Raw genomic sequence first — 13,452 nt, 5'->3', positions numbered from 1 at the left:
AAGAATTTTAAAAAAAAGAAAACGAATAAAGAAAAATATAAAATTGAAAATATATATATATATTAGATAAACTAGTTAAAAAACGTTAAAAAAGAAAAGGGTAAAATTTAAAATAAAAAATTTTACCAGAAGGCGAGAAAAAAAAACAAAAAATGAAAAAGAAAAAAAATTAAATTAACTGCAAAACTAAAAAAAATCACAGGGAGAAAGCCATGAGTTCCGTGCTTTGCTTTCTCCTCCTCTGGAATTCTGCTGCTCTCCTTGGTATTGAAACCCCACTCCTTGGTAGGTGAACTTGGTCTCAGCTGAATTTCTTGTTGATCTTCTGGGGGAGGGGCCTGGTGTAGTGATTCTCAAGCGTCTTTGCCCCAGGTTGAATTTCACCGCCCTTACCAGGCGCTGGGGTGAGTAATCCGCTTGGGTTTGCTTTCAGGAGCTTTTTTTTTCCCTGAGCGCTTTCTGTAGCGTTCCGGAGGACGGGAATACAAATGGCAGCCTCCTGGTCTCCGGCCCGGATGAGCCGAGAGTCCAGGGCCCCACTCCTCAGTGCGCCCTCAGAGAACAGTGCCCAGTAACTCCCGTCTGCCTGACCTCCGGCCACGCTCCGAGCTCACCGAGCCTGTGACCGGTTCAAGTTAACACGGAGCTGTGATCTTACTGTCGACTCTGTCTCTGTAGCCGGCTTTCCCGTTCCAGTACCCGCAAGCTCTGCGACACTCAGACACCCCCGATTCTTCTGTGACCCTTCGGGACCTGAGGCCACGCTGACCCCGCGTGGGCTTCCGGTTTAGCCTCTGGAGCGAAGTCCCTCAGCGGAACTGACTTTTAAAAGTACTGATTTTGTGCTCCGTTGCTCTGCTGCTTGCCGGGAGCCGGCCCCTCCCCCTGGGGTCTATCTTCCTGTCGCTTTGGATTCACTTCTCCGCCAGTCCTACCTTTCAGAAAGTGGTTGTTTTTCTGTTTCCAGAATTGCTGTTCTTCTTCTCTTCGATCTGCCGATGGATTTGCAGGTGTTTGCAATCTTTAGATAAGCTATCTAGCTGATCTCTGGTTGCTGAAGTAGTCTCGGCCTGCTACTTCTCGCCATCTTGACTCCTCCTAATTCCCATAACCTTTTTGTCCTATCCCCCCATCTCCCCTCTGGTAGCATTCTCTAGCATTGAGTCTGTTTCTCGGTTTGTCTTTCTCTTTTTTTCCCCCACTAGGAACGTTTGTTTTGTGTCTTAAATTCCACATATGAGTGAAATCATATGTTATCTGTCATTCTCTGATATATTTTACATAGCATATATGATACTGTCTAGCTCCATCCATGACATTGCAAATAGCAAAATTTCATTCGTTTTGTGGCTGAGTAATAGTCCCTTCCTCTCTATCCATTCATCAATTAAGGGTCACTTAGGTTCTTTCCATAATATGGCTATTGTAGATAATGCTTCTATAAACACTGGGGTGCATGTATCCCTTAGAATTAGTATTTTTGTATTCCTTGGGTAAATATCTGGTAATGCAATGGCTGAATCATAAGGTAGTTCTATTTTTTAATGTTTGAGGAACCTCCATGCTGTTCTCCAGAATGGGCGCACCAGTCTGCCTTTCCATCAACTGTGCAAGACTATTACCGTTTCTCTAAGTCCTCGCCAACAGCTATTGTTGCTTGTCTTGTTGATTTTAGCCATTCTGAGAGCTATGGGGTAATAGTTCATTGTACTTTTGATTTGCATATCCCTGATGATAACTGACGTTGAGTACCTTCTCATATCGCCTGTTGGTCATCTTTCATCTTCTTTGGAAAGATATCTATTCATGTCTTCCACCCATGTTTTAATTGGATTATTTATTTTTGGGTACAGAGTTTTACTTTGGATACTAATCCTTTTTTACATTTGTTATTTACAAATATATTCTCCGATTCTGTAGGTTGCCTTTGAGTTTTGCTGATTGTTTCCTTCACTGTGAAGCTTATTAGTTTGATGAAGTACTAATAATTTATTTTTACTTTTGTCTCCCTTGCCTCTGGAGACGTATTGAGTAAGTACTTGCTATGGACAGTGTCAAAGAGGTTACTGCCTCTGTTCTCCTCCAGGATTTTAATGGATTCCTATCTCTTATTTAGGTCTTTGATCCATTTTAATTTTATTTTTGTGTATGGCACAAGGAAGTCCAGTTTTATTTATTTTTTTTTTTTGCATGTTGCTGTCCAATTTCCCAACACCATTTGTTGAAGAGATGTCTTTTTCTGATTGGACATTCTTTCCAGATTTTCCAAAGATTAATTGGCCATATAGTTGTGGGTTCATTTCTGTGTTTTCTATTCTGTCCTATTGATCTAAGTGTCTATTTCTGTACCATTACCATACTCTTTTGATGACTATAGCTTTGTAAGATACCTTGAAGTCCAGAACTGTGATGCCTCTAGCTTTGGTTTTCTTTTTCAAGGTTGCTTTGGCTGCCCAGATTGTTTTTGTGCTTCCATGCAAATTGTAGGATTGTTTGTTCTGGCTCTGTGAAAAAAACTGTTGGTATTTTGACAGGGATTGCATTAAATGTGTATATATAAACAATTTAACAATATTTGTTATTCCAACCCAGGAACATGGAATGCCTTCATATCCTTGTGTCATATTCCATTTCTTTTGTAAGTGTTCTATAGTATACTGGTATTTACCATAAGTGTTCTAATTTCTTTGCTTAGTGTTCTTCCTAGGTATCTTATTGGCTTCAGTGAAATTATAAGTGGGATTAATTCCTTGATTGATTTCTCTTTCTGCTGCTTCATTACTGGTGTGCAGAAATGCAACAGATTCATTTCTTTTCAAAGATTTATTTATTTGTTTTAGAGACAGAGAGTGTAGGGAGGCAGGGGCAGAGGGAGAGGGATAGAATCTCAATCAGACTCCCCACTGAGTGCAGAGCCTGAGGTGGGGCCCAATCTCACGATCCTGAGATCATGACCTGAGCTGAAATCAAGAGTCAGACACTTAACTGAATGGGCCATCCAGGCACTCTGAAATGCAACAGATTTCTGTATGTTGATTTTGTATCCTGTGACTTTACTGAATTCATGTATCAGTTCTAGAAATTTTTTGATGGAATCCTTCAGGTTTTCTATATAGAGTATCATGTCATCTTCAAATAGTGAAAGTTTGAGTTCTTCCTTGCTCATTTGGATGCCTTTTATTTCTTTTTGTTGTCTGATTGCAGAGGCTAAGATTTCCAGTACTATGGATTTCTTTTTTATGTTTTCTCCAAAGAAGACATACAAATGGCTAACAGGCACATGAAAAAATGTTCATCATTAGCCATCAGGGAAATTCAAATCAAAACCACACTGAAATACCATGTTACACCAATTAGAATGGCAAAAATTGACAAGGAAAGAAACAACAAATTCTGGAGAAGCTGTGGAGAAAGGGGAACCCTCTTACACTGTTGGTGGGAATGCAGCCACTTTGGAAAACAGTGAGAAGTTTTCTCAAAAAATTAAAAATAGAGCTACCCTATGACCCAGGAATTGCACTACTGGGAATTTACCCCAAAGATACAAACATAGTGAAAAGAAGAGCCACATGCACCCCAATGTTCATAGCAGCAATGTCCACAATAGCCAAACTGTGAAAAGAGCTAAAATGCCCTTCAATAGATGAATGGATAAAGATATGGTCCATATACACAATGGAATATTACTGAGCCATCAGAAAGGATTAATATCCAACATTTCCTTCCAGTACTATGTTAAAAAACAGTAGTAACAGTGGATATCCATGGGGCACCTGGGTGACCAGTCAGTTAAGTGTCCAACTCTTGGTTTTGGCTCAGGTCATGATCTCATGGGTCATGAGATGAAGCCCTGAGTCAGGCTCCCTGCTCAACTCAGAGTTTGCTTGAAGATTCCCACCCATTGCCCCCCGACTTTTGCACACACATTCTCTCTCTCTCTCTAAGAAATAAATGGATCTTTTAAAAATAAGAGTAGATATCCCTGTTTTGTTCCTGACCATAGAGTAAAATATCTCAGTTACTTCCCATTGAGGATACTCTTAGCTACAGGTTTTTAATACATGGCCTTTATTATGCTGAGGCATGTTACCTCTAACCCTACTTTTTGCAGATTTTTATTGAGAATGGACATTGTACTTTGTCAAGTGCTTTTTCTGCATCTATTGAAAGGTTTCTTCCTGTTTTAGGAAATGGCAATTAAGCTGAGATATGAAGTACAGTAAAGAGCCAGTCATGCAAAAACCTGAGATGGGACATTACAACTGAAAGAGCTCATGTGCAGAGGTTCCATCTTACTTCAGGTTCTGGAGAAGCAAAGCCTGAGATGGATATTTGGAGGAACACAGTATATTGAGCAAATGTTCTTCAGGAAAAAACCTTTAGGAGGTGAAGGATAGAGAGGAAGCAGAATAGTGAAGGAGCAAAAGCTGAGACACAGTAGAAAAACAGTTCTTCATATAATCTAGATGTAAATCTAGATGTAACAGTTCTTCATATAATCTAGATGTAAATCCATTATCAGATATATGATTTGCAGATATTTTTCCCATTCTGTGAGTTGTCTTTTCACTTTATCGATGGTATCTTTTAAACCAGAGAAGTCTAAGTTTCATGAAATCCAATTTATCCATTTCTTTCTTTTATCCATTTCTTTATGGTTTTGATATCACACCTGAGAAGGCTTTACCTAAGATTTATTTCTCTGATTTCTTCTAATATTTCTATTCCTTTAACTCTTGCATATAGACTTGTAACCCATCTTGAGTTAATTTCTCTGTGTGTTATGAGGGAGCAGTCCAAATTCATTCCTTGACATGTGTATATCCAATTACTGCAGTAATATTTGTTGAAAAGACTACTTTGTTTCATTGAACTGCCTTGGCACTCTTGTTGAAAATCAACTGGCTATACATACAAGTGTCTATTCTGCAATCTTATTCAATTTCTTTGATCTATAGGTCCATCTTTATGATAGTACCACATTATCTTGAATATGGTAGCTTTGTATTTCAGTTTGAAATACGGAAGTATGAGTCTTCCAACTTTAATCTTCTTTGGCTACTCTTAGTCGCTTGAATCTTATAAATTTTAGGATAAGTGTCAATTTCTGCAGAGAAGCCTTTTGGTTCAATAAGGATCACATTCAGTCGATGGATCGATTTTTTTTAAAGATTTTATTTATTTATTTGACACACAGAGAGAGACAGAGAGTGATGGGCAGAGGAAGAGAGAGAAGCAGGCTCCCTGAGGAGCAGGGAGCCAGATGCAGGGCTCCATCCCAGGACCCTGGGATCATGACCTGAGCCAAAGGCAGATGCTTAACTAACTGAGCCACTGAAGTGCTACTTAATGGATCAATTTGAAGGAGTACTGCTGTTTTAACAATATTAAGTCATCTGATTAACTAACATAGGATGTCTTCCTATTTGGGTTTTTTTTATATCTTTCAAAAATTTCTGTAGTTTTTAGAGGACAAATTTTGCACTTTCTTTATTAAACTTATTCCTAAGTATTTTATTATTTCTAATGCCATTTTAAATGGAATTATTTTCTTAATTTCACTGTTCATTGTTAGTATTTATAAATACAACTAGTGCTTATAACTGCTCATATCCTTCAGCCTTACTGAACTAGTGTATTAGTTCCCAAAGTATTTGAGTGGATTCTTTAGAATTTTGTATGTACAAGATCAAGTGATCTGCAACTAGAAATAATTTCACTTATTCTTTCCTAATCTGGATGCCTATTTTTTTTCCTTACCTAATTTCCCTGAAATGTTAATGCAAGCAGCAAGGATAGAGTGCATGTTTTATTGTTGATTTTAGGTGGAAAATATTCAGTATTTCACCACTGTATGTTCTAACTAATCACCACGAACTTCATGGCTTAAAACAACAGAAATTTATTGCCTTACCATTCTGGAGGTCACAAGTTTTAAATGTTTCTCACTGGGCTGAAATCAGAATGCTGCAGAGCTGCATTCCCTTCAGGAAGCTCTAGGTGAAAATCAATGTTCTTTTCTTTTTCAGATTCTAGAGTCTCCTATTATTGCTTGGCCCATGTCCTCTTCCATTTTCAAAGCCAGTAATGGCCAGTCAAACAATTCTCATACCATGTATAACTGACACAGACTCTGCCTCCCTGATCCACATTTAAAGATCCTGTGATTATATTGGGTCCATAGAGATAAGCCAGGATATCTATTTTAAGGTTAAGTTTTTTAGCAACTTTTACTCCAACTGCAAATTTAATTATTTGTTGGCATGTAATGTAATCAGGATGAAGGCATCTTTAGGAGGCCATCATTCTGTCCACCATAGTCTGTTTCCTGGCCTTTATAGAACCATGTCTGTCCTACATGCAAAATATCTTTCCCTTATCCCAACATGATCCCAAATATCAATATATGGCAGCATCAATGCAAACTCTAAAATGTCATCTAAATCTTGTCACCTCAAAATTCTCAAATCTGATAATCTAACCCATTTAAATCAGGTATGGGTAAGTCTGTGTGTATAATCTATCTTGAGGCAAAATTCTCCAAATGTAATCCTGTGAACTTAAAAATCAAGTTATCTGCTCACAAAATACTCTTGTGGGAAGGTATAGAATAAGAACTATAGGCATACACATTAAAAAAGGGAGAAAAGGGAAAGTATTAAAGGAGTTACCCATCTCAGCAAATTGAAAATCTAGCAGGGTAAATTCCATCAGTTTCAAGGCCTGGGAATAATTCTCTGCCATTTTTGCATCTGCAATCTGTCCTTAAGGCTCCTCTCTCTGAGTTATTCTTCCTTTTTCCATAAAGGGTAACTCATGTTTGAGCTAGGTAATTTTTATCAGTCTGTTTACCATCTGTAGTATTTTGTGAGTACAATGACAATCTTTTATTTTGGCTCTGCCACACTTTTAATCCTAGCTGGCAGTGTTTCTGCTAGTATAAAATTCTCAAGAACCTTATGGGTTAACCAGATATGTCACAAGAATTCATTCCTTTTGACAAGAGACTCCTTCATAGGTTTTCTTCAATATTTCCATCTCTATTTTTGTCTTCTACTAAGATGGCTGAGGGACTGTATGTGTCACAAACTTAGTATCTTAAAACACAACTCAATACTCTGTCATTTTGGTCTTTCAAAGGTATTAGCAAAAACTCTCCAGCCATACACTGTTTTTTCACTAAAGCACTTTTTTTTTAACAGTGACTCTTAATTTTAACATCTTTTGCAACCAGGACAAGCTAAGAATTTCCCAAATCATGAAGTCTTGGTTCCTTTTTGTTTAATAGTTCTTCCCCCAAGTCATCTTTTTCCTCTTATATTTTGCTATAAGCAAACAGGAGATACTAGACTTTGCCTTTTAAACTTTATTAGGAAATCTCAGCTAAGTAGCCAACTTCAGCACTTCAACTTCTGCTTTCCTCATAACTAAAGGGCACAATTCTTGCTAAATTTTCCATCAGTATATAATAAAGATTCCCTTTCCTCCATTTTCCAATACCATGTCCCTCATTCTCTTCTATGCCTCCAACAGCAGAACTTTTAACATTCATGTTTCTGTTATCAATTTGTTTTTGAGTAAATCGTCTCTAATAAGTTTTCTCTACCAAACTCCTCATTTCCTTCTAAGTTCTCAATAGGAAAAACATTAACATCTACATTTCTGCTAACAATCTGTTCAAGGCAATGTAGGCATTTTCTATCATGCTTCTCAAAATTTTCCATCCTCTGCCCACTGCACAACTGCAAAGCTATATAAACAATGTTAGGTATCTGTTATGCTAGCACCCCACTTCCAGATACCAAAATCTGTATTAGTTTCCATTAACCCAGTAATTAGGACTCACCAAGTTAATTAAACAGTTACATGAAGCAGTGTCTTTACATAACACTGTCTAACCAAAAAAGTAGATTACCCTAAGAGTAGTCTTTAAATCTAGGGCCAACACAGCCAGATATATATCACAGAAGGAGATGTCATCCCTCAAACAATGCTCCCATTCCATGCTGCAGTCCAGAGGAACTTCATAACCTAATTCTAAAAAACACATTTACCAATCCCATGGTATCCAGGTCCATCAATGTACCTCTTTGCATTATGTCATACTAATAACCTAACTTACCATCAAAGGCAATGACTCCATTATCATGTTATCCCTGTAAAATTCATGCATAAAAAAATTGCTACTTATTTCCATCCAAAATCCACAATTTCCTATGACTTATGGCTTTTACTCTTACCACTTTGTGCAACATCAAAACCTGTACTATTTCTCCAAACCCGTCAGAAACTGGAGGAGCTGCAGGACATTTACTGATTTCTGTAAGACATATTTTAATATACAAAATACCAACACAAACTTTGTCCCAATACATACCAGTCACAAGAAGAAATTTCTGACTCCGAAAATACTTACACCATCCAAATTTTCAAACCCTGAAAACCAATTTATCAGATTTCCCAAGTTTATAAAAGTAGTCAGCTACATTACAGTTTTCAAAAATATCTTACAACTATTCCTATCCATAGCATTTAACCACCGTCCATCATACCTCAGCATTCAGCACCAGCATTCATAACCTAAGACAATATATGATGAAGGACAAGAAGTCATAATATAAGAAAAATATGACATGATATTGCACTGAATTCACAACCATTTCAACCTATGTAACAATGGAAAATATACAGATCAACAGTCTTGTCAAGATATTCAACCAGTGGACTCCCCGTGCCACTTTGACTAGACTGAAGGAATTTGAGAGTGAAGTTTTCAGCTCTACTTTAAGCTTCTTTAAGCCATAAAACCCCCTTACTATATCAAGTTTCTGACAACCATGATTCCAACAGACTCTGCCCTACCTACATTTTTGCTCAATCTTTATTCAAATATAAACTCCTGCCCCAGTGATCTTGACCCCTTAGAATCATTGTTCATTTATGGCTCCTCATTATCTCTGAATGGACATAACACAACCTTAGAGAAGAATGCACAGCAAAGAAAGAAATAGAAGCTACATTTCAATTTTTCCCCTAGGAAAGATCTCTGTGAGTGTGTTCCTGAATGTAGAGATAAATGCTGAGCAACGTGAATTTTTTTTAATCTGATATATTATTTTTTCTGTCTATCATATTCCAACTGGTATGAAAATAGAAATAAGAATATGAAATCTAGATGTAGTCTTCAGGACCAGATCCAAATATAAATCAAAGTATAAGTTTGCTATTCAATAACAAATATTTGTTTCATTAAAATCCTCAAATGTAAAAAAAAAAAATCCTCAAATGTATAGACTGAAAGTTCAGCTTTAGTTAGTTTACCAAAGGTTTTATGAAATACTCAAATTGTAAATTTAAAATTTAAACTATCTTTGGCAGTGCTGCTAATGCCCCAGCAGAGAAGCTGAGGCCACCATCCAATTTGAAATATTTAAAGTAGATACAGAACTCTTTCAGCAATGCAGACAATTAAGGGCATTTTTGTGGGTGAACAGTGCTGTTGGTAAAACATGTTTCCTGATATCCTACACAATAAACAAATTTCCAACTGAGTATGTATGGACTACTTTTGACATCTATGCAGTTACAGTAATGATTGGTGGAGAGCCATATACTCTTGGTCTTTTTGATACAGCAGGGTAAGAGGATTATGACAGATTACGACCACCAAGTTATCCACAAACAGATGTATTTCTAGTCTGTTTTTCAGTGGTTTCTCCATCCTCATTTGAAAATGTGAAGGAAAAGCAGGTGTCTGAGGTAACTCACCACTGTCCAAAGACTCCTTTCTTTCTTGTTGGGACTCAAACTGGTCTCTGAGATGACCCCTCTTCAACTGAGAAACTTGCTAAGAACAAACAGAAGCCTATTATTCCAGAGACTGCTGAAAAGTTGGCCCAGGATCTGAAGGCAGTCAAGTATGTGGAGTGTTCTGCACTCACACAGAAAGGCCTAAAGAATGTATTTGACGAAGCAATGTGGGCTGCCCTGGAGCCTGCCGGACCAGAGAAGAGCCGCAAGTGTGTGCTGTTGTGAACATCTCTCTAGAGCCCTTTCCACACAGCTGGTGTCAGCATCATACTAAAAGCAACGCTAAATCAAACTAAAGATTAAATTTAAAATTCATTTCTGTAATAGTGACAAATGCCCTGCACCTACCCACATACACTCGTGTGAGACAAGGCCTATAGGTGTGGTTCCCTCCTCCCCCCCCCCCAGTACTAGTGAATTTGAGTAATTGTGTATTGTCAGAAAAGTGATTAGTACTAGATTTTGTGGGAATTTTTTTTTTGTTTCAAAAACAAATTTTTTTGTTTTGTTTAAAAGCAAGGCTAGCTTGTGATGACTCTGTAACAAACTAATTTGGGTTGTTGAAGATGCCCCTGGGCTCTATCCACTCTGGAAAACGATCTGGGACATTTGGGTGTTTTTTTTGTTGTTGCTGTTCTGTTTTGTTTTTTGTTTTTTGTTTTTTTATGGAGGTTGGGTACGGGGAGTATGTGTGGGTTTTGTTTTTATTTAGTCATGTTTTTTAAATTCATTAACCACTGGACAGGCCTTTAGGGGAGGAAGATGGATTGATTTCACATTCCACTTCCTAGATCTAGTTTAGAAAGCTTGTTCTCCACCTGATACTCTTAGGAAGGAGTACAGTAAATGCCTCATTTAATAACATACTCCTTTTTGAAAGCTGCCTTTTCTCTCCATCCTTTATTAGGTCCAGTATCTGATGAAACTCATGAGACACGGTGGAACCCATCATGACCCTCCTCTTTTCTACAGTGCGCTATATATGTGACCATGACTTTGAAGGAAATTTGTTTATTATTTGCTGGTTTTTTTTAAATTAATTTCTTTTTTAAAAATATTTTATTTATTTATTTAACAGAGAGAGACACAGTGAGAGAGGGAACAGAAGCAGGGGGAATGGGAGAAGGAGAAGTAGGCTTCCTCCCAAGCAGGGAGCCCCATGTGGGGCTTGATCCCAGGACCCTGGGATCATGACCTAAGCCAAAGGCAGACGTTTAACAACTGAGTCACCCAGGTTCCCCTTTAAGTTAATTTCTAACTTCTTTCACTGATAAATGAAAAAAGTATTGCACATTTTGAAATATACCAATCGAGTACAGAATTAAAAACAATTTCCCTGTCAAATAAATAAATATAAAAAATAAAATTTAAACTATCTTCAACACAATACACACATGCACACTTAAAATAAACAAATAAAATTTCTAGTAATGATTATATAAAGTCCACATCTGCAACAGACTGTGTGTTATGTTGCAAGATAAATCACGATATTACCATACAATCATGAATTTCAAATTCAATATTATGAAGAAAAATGTTCACAAATATATCCTAAGTTCTTTCATCATTTTATCTGAAATGAGTGTGTAAAAGAACCATACAGAAATTCCAACATTAATATGCACTGGGATGTTTTGCTTCTACTTGGTTTCTCTGAGTGTTATAAGTTAATCAGTTTCTTAAAATTATTTTATTTTGATATACACATATTATCAATAACATTAAAGCAAGTGAAATAGTAGGAATATCAGTTAAAATTCTATGTTCTTCGTAATCCTCTTCTGTTCTTCTAAAATGAGAATTATGTAAGTCTACCAGTACTGAGATTCTAACAAGTGGATAGCAGTTTTAAGAGTAAAGCTTTCTGGGTAACTGGGTGGCTCAGTCAGTTAAGCACCTGCCCTCAGCTCAGTTCAGGTCCTGGGATGGAGTACCACATTGGACTCTCTGCTCCACAGGGAGTCTTCTTCTTCCTGTGCCCCTCCTTCCACTCATTCTCTCAATATCGTGTTCTCTCTCTCTCTCTCTCAAATTAATAAATAAAATATATTTTTAAAGAGTAAAGCTTTCTTTTTTCCAGGTGTGTGGGTGGGGTCCATAATTTCTTCACTCGAAATATTTTTTCTTTTCAGTTTTATTTTAGCATATATTATTTGAAAACATAGCACATATATTCCATAAGATAGTTTAACAAATAATTAAACAAAGTGATCTGAAGGGGCACGTGCACTCGAATGTTTATAGCAGCAATGTCTACAATAGCCAAACTATGGAAAGAACCTAGATGTCCATCAACAGATGAATGGATCAAGAAGAAATGGTATATATACACAATGGAATACTATGCAGCCATCAAAAGAAATGAAATCTTGCCATTTGTGACGACGTGGATGGAACTAGAGGGTATCATGCTTAGCAAAATAAGTCAATCGGAGAAAGACAACTATCATATGATCTCCCTGATATGAGGAAGTGGAGATGCAACATGGGGGGTTAAGGGGGTAGGAGAAGAATAAATGAAACAAGATGGGATTGGGAGGGAGACAAAGCATAAGTGACTCTTAATCTCACAAAACAAACTGAGGGTTGCTAGGGGGAGGGGGTTTGGGAGAGGGCGGTGTGGTTATGGGCACTGGGTAGGGTATGTGCTATGGTGAGTGCTTTGAAGTGTGAAAACCTGGCGATTCACAGACCTGTGCCCCTGTGATTAAAAATACATTATATGTTTATAAAAAATAAAATTAAAAAAAATAATTAAACAATCATGAAACTACTGTCCAAGTAAAAAACAGTATCACCAATCAGCCCAAAAGTACCCATTTATCCCTTCCCGATGTGAAGAACTTCCTCAACTTATCCTATTATTTTGGTAGAAATTTCTTTATTATCATTATCATTTTGTAACCAGTGATGCAGCACTAACTAATATTTTATTTCTATGGTAATAAAATAAAAATATCTGTTGTTTCGTGTCATTTTTTTCAATAATATGTTGCTAAGATTCAACAAGTGGTGTGTATCTATAGTTCATTCTTTTTTATTATTTTTTAATTTTTTAATTTAATTTTTTATTTTTTATAAACATATATTTTTATCCCCAGGGGTACAGGTCTGTGAATCACCAGGTTTACACACTTCACAGCACTCACCAAAGCACATACCCTTCCCAATGTCCATAATCCCACCCCCTTCTCCCAAACCCCCTCCCCCCAGCAACCCTCAGTTTGTTTTGTGAGATTAAGAGTCACTTAGTTCATTCATTTTTATCAATAAATATATTCCAATTTCTCTCTGTTTATCCAATGTGTTTATCCATTCTACAAAGAGTGGGATGTTTCCAGTTTTGAGCCATTAAATTTAATGTTGGGACTACTCTATGAATGTGTATCTAGTATATATGTGTACTTAGGTCTCTAGGGTAGCACTATCTAATGTAACCCCTGCATTGACTTAAATGTTCTACTTCCACTGTCCAATAAAGTAACCAACAGCCATTTGTGGGTTTTGAGCACTTCAAATGTGGTTAGTGACAATGTGGTATTGAATTGTTTATTTTATCTTATTTCATTAAATTTACATTTAAATAGACACATGTGAATAGTAGCTACCACTGTACAACATAGATAAACCTAACTGTTA

General features: G+C 37.0%; 1 pseudogene across 1 annotated transcript; it reads left to right on the top strand.

Moving 5' to 3' along the window:
• Positions 1 to 9,458: 9,458 nt before the first annotated feature.
• LOC309855862 (cell division control protein 42 homolog pseudogene) lies at positions 9,459 to 10,041 on the top strand (annotated as a pseudogene). The gene has a single exon. The product of its transcript is annotated as a cell division control protein 42 homolog pseudogene (transcript).
• The last annotated feature ends 3,411 nt before the right edge of the window (positions 10,042 to 13,452 follow it).

This window comes from Mustela nivalis (genome assembly GCF_964662115.1).
Source record: "Mustela nivalis genome assembly, chromosome: X".
In the NCBI taxonomy this organism is placed as follows: Eukaryota; Metazoa; Chordata; class Mammalia; order Carnivora; family Mustelidae; genus Mustela; species Mustela nivalis.
The sequence above is the reverse complement of the archived record's forward strand: the minus strand, read 5'-3'. Positions and strand labels throughout refer to the sequence as shown.